The following is a 13268-nucleotide window of genomic DNA, read 5'->3' on the forward strand; positions in this document are numbered from 1 at the left end:
GGAGGAGGGGGTGTAGGAGGAGGAGGGGGTGTAGGAGGAGGAGGGGGTGTAGGAGGAGTGTAGGAGGAGGGAATGTAGCAGGAGCAGGGAGTGTAGGAGGAGCAGGGAGTGTAGCAGGAGGAGGGAGTGTAGGAGGAGGGAGTGTAGGAGGAGGAGGGGGTGTAGGAGGAGGAGGGGGTGTAGGAGGAAGGGGTGTAGGAGGAGGAAGGGGTGTAGGAGGAGAAGGGGGTGTAGGAGGAGAAGGGGGTGTAGGAGGAGAAGGGGGTGTAGGAGGAGGGGGTGTAGGAGGAGGAGGGAGTGTAGGAGGAGGAAGGAGTGTAGGAGGAGGAGGGAGTGTAGGAGGAGGAGGGAGTGTAGGAGGAGGAGGGAGTGTAGGAGGAGGAGGGGGTGTAGGAGGAGGAGGGGGTGTAGGAGGAGGAGGGGGTGTAGGAGGAGGAGGGGGTGTAGGAGGAGGAGGGGGTGTAGGAGGAGGAGGGGGTGTAGGAGGAGGAGGGGGTGTAGGAGGAGGAGGGGGTGTAGGAGGAGGAGGGGGTGTAGGAGGAGGAGGAGGGGGTGTAGGAGGAGGAGGAGGGGGTGTAGGAGGAGGAGGAGGGGGTGTAGGAGGAGGAGGGGGTGTAGGAGGAGGAGGGGGTGTAGGAGGAGAAGGGGGTGTAGGAGGAGGAGGGGGTGTAGGAGGAGGAGGGGGTGTAGGAGGAGGAGGGGGTGTAGGAGGAGGAGGGGGTGTAGGAGGAGGAGGGGGTGTAGGAGGAGGAGGGGGTGTAGGAGGAGGAGGGGGTGTAGGAGGAGGAGGAGGGGGTGTAGGAGGAGGGGGTGTAGGAGGAGGAGAGGGTGTAGGAGGAGGAGAGGGTGTAGGAGGAGGAGGGGGTGTAGGAGGAGGATGGGGTGTAGGAGGAGGATGGGGTGTAGGAGGAGGATGGGGTGTAGGAGGAGGAGGGGGTGTAGGAGGAGGAGCGGGTGTAGGAGGAGGAGGGGGTGTAGGAGGAGGAGGGGGTGTAGGAGGAGGAGGGGGTGTAGGGTGATTGAGTGCAAGAGACTGCATGGGTGATGGAATGCAAGAGTGATGCACTTGACAGAATAAACTTACCCAGTTCCCCCTGGTCCACCCTGGGGGGCCACACCCCCCAGGGCCACACCCCCCAGGGCCACACCCCCCAGGGACACCCTTGGTCTACCTTGGGCCACACAAAACCCACTCAAGACAGCACAGTAATCCCTCTTCATCACCCGTCCCATAACATGTCCCAACATCCCACACTGTGGCGTCCTGCTGCATCCTTCTCCTCTTGGCACTTGGCACTCGAGACCCACAGGGAGATCTTCCAAGAACTTCGTTATTTTGGTGTATAGCAAATTGTAAAGTACGTATAACAAATTGTGACGTGCGTATAGCAAATTGTGACGTGCGTATAGCAAATTGTGACGTGCATATAGCAAATTGTGACGTGCGTATAGCAAATTGTGACGTGCATATAGCAAATTGTGACGTGCGTATAACAAATTGTGACGTGCGTATAGCAAATTGTGACGTGCGTATAGCAAATTGTGACGTGCATATAGCAAATTGTGACGTGCATATAGCAAATTGTGACGTGCATATAGCAAATTGTGACGTGCGTATAGCAAATTGTGACGTGCATATAGCAAATTGTGACGTGCGTATAGCAAATTGTGACGTGCATATAGCAAATTGTGACGTGCATATAGCAAATTGTGACGTGCGTATAGCAAATTGTGACGTGCGTATAGCAATTTGTAAAGAGCGTATAACAAATTATGAAATGCGTATGAAAAATAATAAAGTGTATAGGAGTGCATCCAAAGACAAATCGTAAAGTTTTTATTTATTTTGTATTTTTTTAAATACAACAAAGAGGATGGTGAAGACTGAGCCCCGGCACACTGTGATAGGTCAGGTCACTGATAATAATGAGACATGTAAGAGGATGGTGAAGACTGAGCCCCGGCACACTGTGATAGGTCAGGTCACTGATAATAATAAGACATGTAAGTAGTACTTTATATACCATCCATTCACTTGGGCTGTAGGAGTCTCGAACCGTGGACCCCTTGCGTGGGAGCCCGAAGCTCAGTCGATTGGGCTATGAGTAGTCTTAATAAGGAAAGGAGTATAAATAAATGAACTATAAGGAGTGGTCTTTATATTAGTATTTTGTCTTTGAGTTCACTAGAAATTTTGTTGTGAAGTTCGCAGCTGAACAGATGTGTGCAGAGGCTGAAGAGAGCAAGTTGGTTAGGTTAGAGGTTACTAGAGAGAGAAACGTTTATATTGAAACAATAATACAAAAATATACGACCGGATGAATTATTTGTTAGAGCCTTACAAAACAAATTTAAGTGTGAGAACATAATACAGTTAGCTGTAGACTGCATATTGGTCCATACGAGGCAGCTCCAATTTATGTCCACCCTAATTCACACACATGTGAAATGACGAAATTCATTTCGTCATTTCCTTTTGACGAAATTCAACGACCCTTCGGGTCTATTATGTCACCTGGTAATTTGCTACGTAAATCAACCACCCTTTTCCAAACCCAATATTTACCTAGGTGTTCTCCCACTCTAATCTTATTAAATCTTTTTAAAACACTTTATCAAATTTTCCTTTGTTACACCCTTCCAAGAATAAGGTTTGGCCTTTATATGATACCCTGAAACATTTTCTTAATTCAAAGTCTGAATTTTCAAAGAGTAAGTCTCACAGTCTATACTATCTTGAAAGAGTCTTTTCACTCCTCTTTCTATAAGCATATATTTACATTTGTCTTAGTTACAGACCAGCATTCACTTTCCCCACCATTTAAATGGGTGTGTGTATGTCTCTGTGTGTGTCATCACAAACCCTCTCCGTTCTATTGCTGCTTGTGCAGATTAGTACACAATCGACTTGAGAATGGTCCAGGACGGACCGAAACGTCGTCGTCCCTTCGCCTATTGTGTGGTCTGGTCAACAGATTTGTATCAGCATTGATATGAATTGGGGTAACTTACTCTGTCAACCTCTTGACGTGTATTAAGAAGAGGATGGTCCTTGTTCTTGACCCTTGTGGTACTCCATCAACCAGCCTACTACTGATACACCAGCCTAATACTCTCCCTGATACACCAGCCTAATACTCTCCCTCATACACCAGCCTAATACTCTCCCTCATACACCAGCCTAATACTCTCCCTGATACACCAGCCTAATACTCTCCCTGATACACCAGCCTGATACTCTCCCTGATACACCAGCCTAATACTCTTCCCTCATACACCAGCCTAATACTCTCCCTCATACACCAGCCTAATACTCTCCCTCATACACCAGCCTAATACTCTCCCTCATACACCAGCCTAATACTCTCCCTCATACACCAGCCTAATACTCTCCCTCATACACCAGCCTAATACTCTCCCTCATACACCAGCCTAATACTCTCCCTCATACACCAGCCTAATACCCTTCCCTGATACACCAGCCTAATACTCTTCCCTCATACACCAGCCTAATACTCTTCCCTCATACACCAGCCTAATACTCTCCCTGATACACTAGACTATTTCTGCAGCTTGGGCACTGGTCTTATGGCCGAGCGGGTGTCGAATGTGCTTCCAAGTAACCAATGAAACGAAAATGAATTGAGGGCAACAGGAGCCATTCCAAACAAAGTTCGCCCAACCACTTGGGCTGAACGGTAGAGCGACGGTCTCGCTTCATGCAGTTCGGCGTTCAATCCCCGACCGCCCAAGTGGTTGGGCACCATTCCTTCCCCCTCCCATCCCAAATCCTTATCCTGACCCCTTCCCAGTGCTATATAGTCATAATGCCTTGGCGCTTTCCCTTGATAATTCCTACCTCCCTCCCTGCAACCAATGTGACGTGTAACAATGGAACTGGAATGCAGAGAGAACAATTGCAGAAGGCGAGCAGCAATCTCTATCTTCTCAAGATAGAAGATAGAGCAATGTTGATAAGATTACTGTAAGGTTAAGGCGTAAGCGGTGTATACGAACTGGTGGTTAGAAAAGATTGGGTGTGAAGGAGAGGATCCGAATATTTGGAGGCTAAGGAGCAGTGAACGAGGGAAAGACGTAGGGATTGAAAATGGAAGAGGGTCTACGTTATTAGAAAAGCTAGAGAGTGGAAGGGGGAGATTGGGTGCATGTGCAGGGTAGAGAGTGGAAGGGACAGCGTTATGACAGGGTTGGTGAAACCAAACGATCACAAAACATGTCTTGCAATCATCAAAATAACAATGCGAAAGGGAGAAAGAGGGAGAGACAAGAAGAGGGGGAGAGGAGAGAGAATGGGGAGAGAGGAGCGACGGGGAGAGAGAGAGGTGGGAGAGACTGAGAGGGGGAAGGAGAGAGAGGGGGAAGGAGAGAGAGGGGGAAGGAGAGAGAGGGGGAAGGAGAGAGAGGGGGAAGGAGAGAGAGGGGGAAGGAGAGAGAGGGGGAAGGAGAGAGAGGGGGAAGGAGAGAGAGGGGGAAGGAGAGAGGGGATAGACGGGGGGTGAAAGAGAGGGGAGGGGGGGGGGGGTCTACTTCTGACACCCCCCAGAGGCCGGAGTGGCATCAAAGACCGTTGTTGCAAGCAATTGTGACAGCCAACTCCACTGGAAAGATGAATCAGTGAGGGCCAACAAATAGGACGGAATGACTAAGGGATGACAACAAGGCAAGAGGAAGAAAGTTATGAAGAAGGAAAAGGAAGAGAGGGGGCGGAATGAGAAGAGGTCCGAGGCGGAAGAGGAGGAGGATTCCCCCCAGCAACAATAACAGCAGAAGCCGCAACACAGGAGCAACATGGAGCAGCAACACTACTATCAACAGCAACAGGACCACCACCAGTAACACCAGTAACACAAACTTGCAAAAAGATGGAGAAGATTTGTAAGGATTATGATTAATCACAATGAGGAGAAGAAGATTGTGATTAAAGATTAGTAAGACATCTTGAGGGAAGGGGACTTTGCAACACACACGTCCCCCATCCAAATCCTCTTCAAGAATGTCAACTCCTCATCCTCCTTCCTCCCCCCCCTCTCTGAGATACAAGCTCTCTGAGACACACAACGCGAGTCCCCACCACTAACACGGGGTTCGTGGCAGGTAAATCCAGGCTCACAGGTTAAATAGAAGTTTAAAACCAGCTGCAAAAAAAATTATGCAAGCTAGAGAAGGGCGGCCGACTGTATTTTTCTGGATATTCAAAACCCCTTTGAGACAGTAACCCAGTAAGAGACAGAAGAGTTAAGGAAGACAGGAGTTTCACTTGCAACATTTTCAGAGAATCTGACAGGGTAGGCAAGTCCAGACAGAAACTGGATTCGGTAGAAACTAAGTATTCACAAAGACACAAGAACTTTTTTTTCAGAGTAAGGAACAAATAGTATGCATACTAATTAGTTAGGTCGTGATGGCAGACTCCATACATAGTTTTCAAATGTATACATGATAAAGCCCAATAGGTTCAGAAACCTGTACTCCAGCTGAAAGGCGGGACTAAAAACCCGAAGCTCAGTCCTCGCAAGCACAATGTGGTGAGTAGAATTAGGTCAATACTAGCGACACCACCACAACTACAAGCCATAGTAGCACCAGTAGCAGTTGCAGCACTACCAGCAGCAGTAACAGCAACAACTGCAGCAACAGCAGCAGGAACAGAACTAGCAGCGGCAACAGCAGCAGCAGTAGCACCAGCAGAAGCGCAACAGCAGAAGCAGCAACAACAGCAACACCAGCAGCAACATCAACAACAACAACAGTAGCAGCAATAGTAGCAGCAACAGTAGCAGCAACAATAACAGCAACAGCAACAACAGTAGCAGCAACAGTAGCAGCAACAGCAACAATAACAGCAACAACAGTAGCAGCAACAACAACAGCAACAACAACAGCAGCAGCAACATCAACAGTTGCAGCAGAAGCAACAACAGCAGCATCAACAAGAACAGCAGCAGAAGCAGCAGCAGCAGCAGAGGGGTACAGTGGCAGACAGTTGACTCAAGACCCAAATAAGCTGGCCAGTTCCTCTCCACCCCAGGTAATTACTCCCCGACTTGCCTCTCCCTGCCTCTTGACATTTTCAATTTACTTTTGGCTTCACTTTTCATCCAAGTTTCTTACGAATCCGTCTTCCGGCTGGAGCCGAAATTATATAATCTCGCTTAATTTTCTCGGCTCTATGGTGATTTTGTTTTGAAAATTGTTCACCATATTGCATAAGTAGCTCCAAGAGCAGCGTCAACCACTCTAACCAAACTACCCTAACCAAGCGGGGCTTAACTATCTCAAACCCAGCCTGATATGACTTGACAAATCCATGTTATGCATTTTGTCCCCTAAAAACTGTGCAACAAACCCCCCCAAGAGAAACGTCATTGGACGCCATGTTGAACTTGCGTGGCACGCATGCGCAGTGAGGCTCTCTCCATGTTGATCACGCGCTTGAGGCACGCATGCGCAATGAGACTCGCGCCTGTGACACGCATGCGCAGTGAGACTCGTGCCTGTGACACGCATGCGCAGTGAGGCTCCCGCCATGTTGATCCCGTGCTTGAGGCACGCATGCGCAGTGAGACTCGCGCCTGTGACACGCATGCGCGGTGAGACTCGTGCCTGTGACACGCATGCGCAGTGAGGCTCGCGCCTGTGACACGCATGCGCGGTGAGGCTCTCGCCATGCAAATAGTTCAGAGAGACGATAATTAAATCTCTCTCTTCATTGTGGCTCTTGATTGCACTTTTGAATTTCTTTCATAATTTTCTTTGGATCCGTTAATGAGCTGAACGTTGGACTCGGCCCGCGACTCTCTTCTAAACATTTCCTGTTTGTTTTTGTGGACTTTGACGATAGATAATTCAGCTGGACGATAGATTTTGTTTGCCTCTCTTAATTCGTAATTTTAGTTCCACTTTGACTTTTTTTTGGCAGTCTTAGTTGCTGTTTTATTTTTATTTTAATTTTACTTGTTATTTGTACTCATTTTGGATCCCATTTTCTTTTGAACTTTGCAATCAACGTCTTTGTTTGCTTTTGACTTCACTTTGTTTGACTTCATTGTTTGCTTTTGACTTCAATTATTGCTGTTGACCTGTATGTTCATTTCAGTGCTTAAAATTCACTTCGTACTGAATTTAATACTAATAATAAGAATTAATTGTGCCGGGGGACAGGAAGCCATAGTGTATTCATACACGTTTAGCTTTATTCGAGAGTCCGAATTCTTAGCCCACCTAAGCCCGTGCTTTAGATGGCACGGGATATTCATGCCCGTGCCACAAAAGAGGTGGCACGGGCATGAATAGCCCGTGAGAAAACTGAGACATAAGTCTTGCTTAAATACCTAGTTTTTACAGTTAGAGAATGGGAATTATCAGGGGGAAAGCGTCAAGCCATTACGACTATATAGCACTGGGAAGAGGTCCAGATAAGGATTTGGGATGGGACGGGGGGGAAGGAATGGTGCCCAACTACTTGGACGGTTGGGGATTGAACGCCGACCTGCATGAAGCGAGGCCGTCGTTCTACTTGGGCTGGACGGTAGAGTCCACAGTAGACAGTAGAGCTGGTAAGGTTACAAAATTAGAGATAATCATTCATGTTAAACTCTAAAGTTAGTCTTATCCACACTCACTCTCTATACAGCAATTGTCAAAGGTCTTCCACCATAATTCCTTCCCTCCGTCCTATGACAAATCTTTATCCTCAGCTCTTTCAAGTGCTATATAGTCGTAAAAGCTTAGCGTTTTCTCTTCATAATTACCTAACCATCCATCATAATTCTCACTTAGATAAACAGATATTCCCCCCCCCAAAAAAAAAAAAAAATAATAATAATAATAATGATGTTCTTCAAGACCCGACAACATTGAACTACTAAGTTCAACACCAACTATCACTCCCTCACGTTGTCTAAAATGTATAAAACTCTGTTGACCAGACCACACACTTTAAAGTGAAGGGACGACGACGTTTCGATCCGTCCTGGACCATTTTCAAGTCGATTGTGATGAGGGAAGGTGGTGGTTGTTTTAGATTCAGCTACTCGGAACTGAACGTTCCAAGTAGCACGGGCTATAGTGAGCCCGTGGTGAACTTACCTGGTACAGCAGCGGGGCTGTAACTCTGAGGGAAGATTGATTGATTGATGAAGATTAAGCCACCCAAAAGGTGGCCCGGGCATGAATAGCCCGTAAGTGGTGGCCCTTTTGAGCCATTACCAGTATCAAGAACTGATACTGGAGATCTGTGGAGGTGCGAATGCACCCTGCATGACGGGAGATGTGTCCCTCGTGAATGTGTTAAGATGAAGATGAAGCCACCCAAAAGGTGGCACGGGCATGAATAGCTCGTAAGTGGTGGCCCTTTTGAGCCATCACCAGTATCAATAGATGATACTGGAGATCTGTGGAGGTGCGACTGCACCCTGCGTGACGGGAGATGTCTCTCGTCGTGAAGAGGAGAGAGAGAGAGAGAAGATTAAGCCACCCAAAAGGTGGCTTGGGCATGAATAGCCCATAAGTGGTGGCCCTTTTGAGCCATTTCCAGTATCTATAGATGATACTGGAGATCTGTGGAGGTGCGACTGCACCCTGCGTGACGGGAGATGCTGAGGGAAGGAGGCGAAGGACAATAAATAAGCAAGAGAGAGGTGAGGAGAAAAAGATCTTAGGGGAAGAAAAAGCAAGGCAAAAGTCACGAAAGGTAAGGGGTAATGAAGGGGGAAAGTAATAGGAATAAGAAAGGGATCGTAAGAGAATACAAGGGAAAGAAAAAGAAAGAAGGAAAGAGAAAGAAAGATAAATGGAAGGGTAAGCTTATGTTAGGTCACGTTTGTTATTAAGTTTAGAGGATGTGAGTATATACTGTGAAAGGGAAGAGTCAACAGCAACAAAACCAGGACTCAAGTTTATGTTGGTTATGTTGTGTATCAGAGCCGATTCAACAAGACGGCGTCTGTGTTGAGGCAGGAAAAATTATTTTGGAGGAAGACCAATCAATCGGATGATTAGAATCCCTAACATGACAGAGAGAGCATTGTTAGTGTCTGCAGACTTAACACTTCTTTTGCGTTCTTTAAGTCTGTCATTCAGTGTACGGCCAGTTTCGCCAAAGTATTGGAGAGGACAAGATGAACAGGAAATAGAGTAGACACCGGCAGCATTAGAAGCAGGAGCAGCAGTGTGAACTAGATTGCTGCGAAGTGTGTTAGTTTGTCGAAAGGCGAGTTTAATGTCAAGAGGACGAAAGGTATTGGTAAAAGTTTTGAGTTCAGATATGAAGGGAAGACATAGTACAGTGCTACTAGTGTTGGAAGCAGGTTTAGGATGAAAGAAATTTCGTTTAGCTTGAGAATAGGCACAGTTAATGAAATGCAAAGGGTAACCAAGGCGAGAGAATGATTTGTAGATAAAGGCAATTTCAGAATCAAGAAACTGAGGGTCGCTGATGCGTAGGGCGCGGAGGGAGAGAGAGACGAGGACACTTTTCTTAACAGAAGGAGGATGGTAGGAAAAGAAGTGAATGTTCATGCCACTATGCATGGGTCTGCGGTAGACAGAGAAAGAGAACCCAGACATAGAGCTGTAAACGTCAAGAAAAGGAAGGAGGGAATTAGATTCCCATTCAACTTTGAAATAGATGGAAGGAGCCAGATTGTTAAGAGAGGAGAAGAAAGGCTGGAAAAGACTAATGTTAAGAGACCATAAAGCAAAACAAATCTTTTGAAATGTACAAAATCACATCTGTAGGAGCTTCGGCCTTACCCACGTGGAGTCCACGCTTCGAGACTCCTACAGCCCATGTGAATGGAATGTTTAGAAGTGTATATATGCAGGCGATGAGTCACAATAACGTGGCTGAAGTACGTTGACCAGACCACACACTAGAGAGTGAAGGGACGACGACCTGTTCTGTCGTCTCTTCACTCTCTAGTATGTGGTCTGGTCGAAATCTACATATGGTTTAGACAGCTGCATACCTGTTTTGTCCGGACAGTATTACAATGATTTGTGAAAATTGATACGAACAAGGTTTCTAATCCTGATTCTGACAATGACAACGTTAACGCGCTGTTAATTGTGACTCTCATATGCAATTAAAGTATTTGTAAATGTTATGTCAACTTTCTCAATCATAAATGTAGAACCAGTTATGATTAAAACTTGTGATATGACTGTTTAACTTCCCCCTCACACCATTAAGCTAACAACTTGTAGATAGATATATAGCTATATAGATAGATATACTGACGACAGCCTGTGTAAATAATATATATATATATATATATATATATATATATATATATATATATATATATATATATATATATATATATATATTATATTGTGACGGTAACGCGTTGGTGTTCGGCTGTTTAAGGCTAGGGGTATGGCCTCGTCACATAGTTATAAAAAAAAATAGAAAAACTGGAACTTCGTCTGTGGTAAGGTAAGGAGAAGACACACAAAACACAAGTAAACTTTAACAATGAAATTTTAATTACGTTAAATAAATCAAAACATGAAAATAATGCACAAACAAATTCTTATAATAAAATCAATGAATCAAAATAATAAGAATACTTAAATGACAAAATGAAAAGTTACGTTAAGGCAAAATAACAAGTGCAATACAAAAGTAAGTGGGAGGTGCTGGAATATTGGCTTAAAGCCACCACCTCTCTCAGTACACTCTAGAGTCTAGCTGGGAGGTGTGCTGGCTACGAAAGCACTGAACATTCTGAGGACTGATGTTGGGGCGACCCCAGACATCAGGTAGTATTGGGGGGCGAGTGCAGGTGCAGCCAGACCGGCGACCAATCAGCGGAGCCGTAGCGATCAACGGGTAGTTTGGTGATTTGGGTCCGAACAGGTGGCGGGCTGCATACGTTTCTGCTCACCCTGGCAAGCCTTGCTGGTGTTGTTGTCGTTGTTGGACATTTCTTCCATAGTCTTTTTATATAATTGTGAAGACGTAATTATGGAGGGAAGAGCAGGCTCAATCTCTTGAAGGAGATTATCGTCACAATATATATATATATATACATATATATATATATATATATATTATATATATATATATATATTATATATATATATATATATATATATATATATATATTGTGACGGTAACGCGTTGGTGTTCGGCTGTTTAAGGCTAGGGGTATGGCCTCGTCACATAGTTATAAAAAAAAAATAGAAAAACTGGAACTTCGTCTGTGGTAAGGTAAGGAGAAGACACACAAAACACAAGTAAAACTTTAACAATGAAATTTTAATTACGTTAAATAAATCAAAACATGAAAATATGGACAAACAAATATGTATAATAAAATCAATGAATCAAAATAATAAGAATACTTAAATGACACAATGAAAGTTACGTTAAGGCAAAATAATAAGAAGTGCAACACAAAAGTTAAGTGGGAGGTGCTGGAATATTGGCTTAAAGCCACCACCTCTCTCAGTACACGCTAACGTCTAGCTGGGAGGAGTGCTGGCTACGAAAGCACGGAACATTCTGAGGACTGATGTTGGGGCGACCCCAGACATCAGGTAGTATTGGGGGCGAGTGCAGGTGCAGCCAGACCGGCGACCAATCAGCGGAGCCGTAGCGATCAACGGGTAGTTTGGTGGTTGGAGTTCGAACAGGTGGCTGGTTGCATACGTTTCTGCTCACCCTGGCAAGCCTTGCTGGTGCTGGTGTTGTTGTCGTTGTTGGACATTTCTTCCATAGTCTTTTTATATAATTGTGAAGACGTAATTTTGGAGGGAAGAGCAGGCTCAATCTCTTGAAGGAGATTATCGTCACAATATATATATATATATATATATATATATATATATATATATATATATATATATATATATATAATCTTTGGACAACACCCACCAGTGGGACTCGAACCCAGAAAGCACAACTACCTTCCAGTAGCTGGCATAACTAGTATGCTTTAACCCACTACGCCATCAGACCTTACAAAGAAGTAGATAGTTCGAGATATATATATATCTCAAACATCTCTACCTCCCGAAGGCACCAGATGAGTGAGGGGTCAGTCTGCAATTTTCGTCAAGCCACTGTCAATGTGAGAGAACTCGTGTCCAGCTTAAGCTGGACACGAGTATGTCCATATACTCGACATATGGACGAGTATGTCCATATGTCGTACCTAGTAGCCAGAACTCACTTTTTGGCCTACTATGCAAGGCCCTATTTGCCTAATAAGCCAAGTTTTCCTGAATAAATATATTTTTTCTAATTTTTTTCTTATGAAATGATAAAGCTACCCATTTCATTATGTATGAAGTCAATTTTTTTTTATTGGAGTTAAAATTAACGTAGATATATGACCAAACCTAACCAACCCTACCTAACCTAACCTAACCTATCTTTATAGGTTAGGTTTGGTTACATAGCCGAAAAAGTTAGGTTAGGTTAGGTTAGGTAGGTTAGGTAGTCGAAAAACAATTAATTCATGAAAACTTGGCTTATTAGGCAAATCGGGCCTTGCATAGTAGGCTGAGAAGTGCGTTCTGGCTACTAGGTACGACATATATATATATATATATATATATATATATATATATATATATATATATATATATATATATATATATATATATATAATGTCGTACCTAGTAGCCAAAACGCACTTCTCGGCCTACCATGTACGGCCCGATTTGCCTATCAGACCGAGTGATTTTCTTTATTTTCAACAAATTGTTTCCAATTGTTTTTTTTTTTAATATTATCGTTGGCTTATATTAGGAACATAAATTATTGCCTTAGTTACGTTAATTTAGGTTAGGTTAAGATAGCTTAGGTTAGGTAGGGTAAGTTAGGTTCGGTCATATATCTATGTTAATTTTTAACTCAAAATAGAGAACATGAACTCATACATGGTAAAATGGATAGCTTTATCATAAGAAAAAATTAGAAAAATATATAAATTCAGGAAAACTTGGCTTATTAGGCAAATTGGGCCTTGCATAGTAGGCCGAGTACTGTGTTCTGGCACTAGGTACAACACACACACACACGCCCAAATAAGCCACAGAGATATTAGAAAGAACTTTTTTAGTGTCAGAGTGGTGGACAAATGGAATGCATTAGGAAGAGATGTGGTGGAGGCTGACTCCATACACAGTTTCAAGTGTAGATATGATAGAGCCCAATAGGCTCAGGAATCTATACACCTGTTGATTGACGGTTGAGAGGCGGGACCAAAGAGCCAGAGCTCAACCCCCGCAAGCAC

Source organism: Procambarus clarkii, chromosome 25 (assembly GCF_040958095.1).
Source record: "Procambarus clarkii isolate CNS0578487 chromosome 25, FALCON_Pclarkii_2.0, whole genome shotgun sequence".
Classification (NCBI taxonomy): Eukaryota; Metazoa; Arthropoda; class Malacostraca; order Decapoda; family Cambaridae; genus Procambarus; species Procambarus clarkii.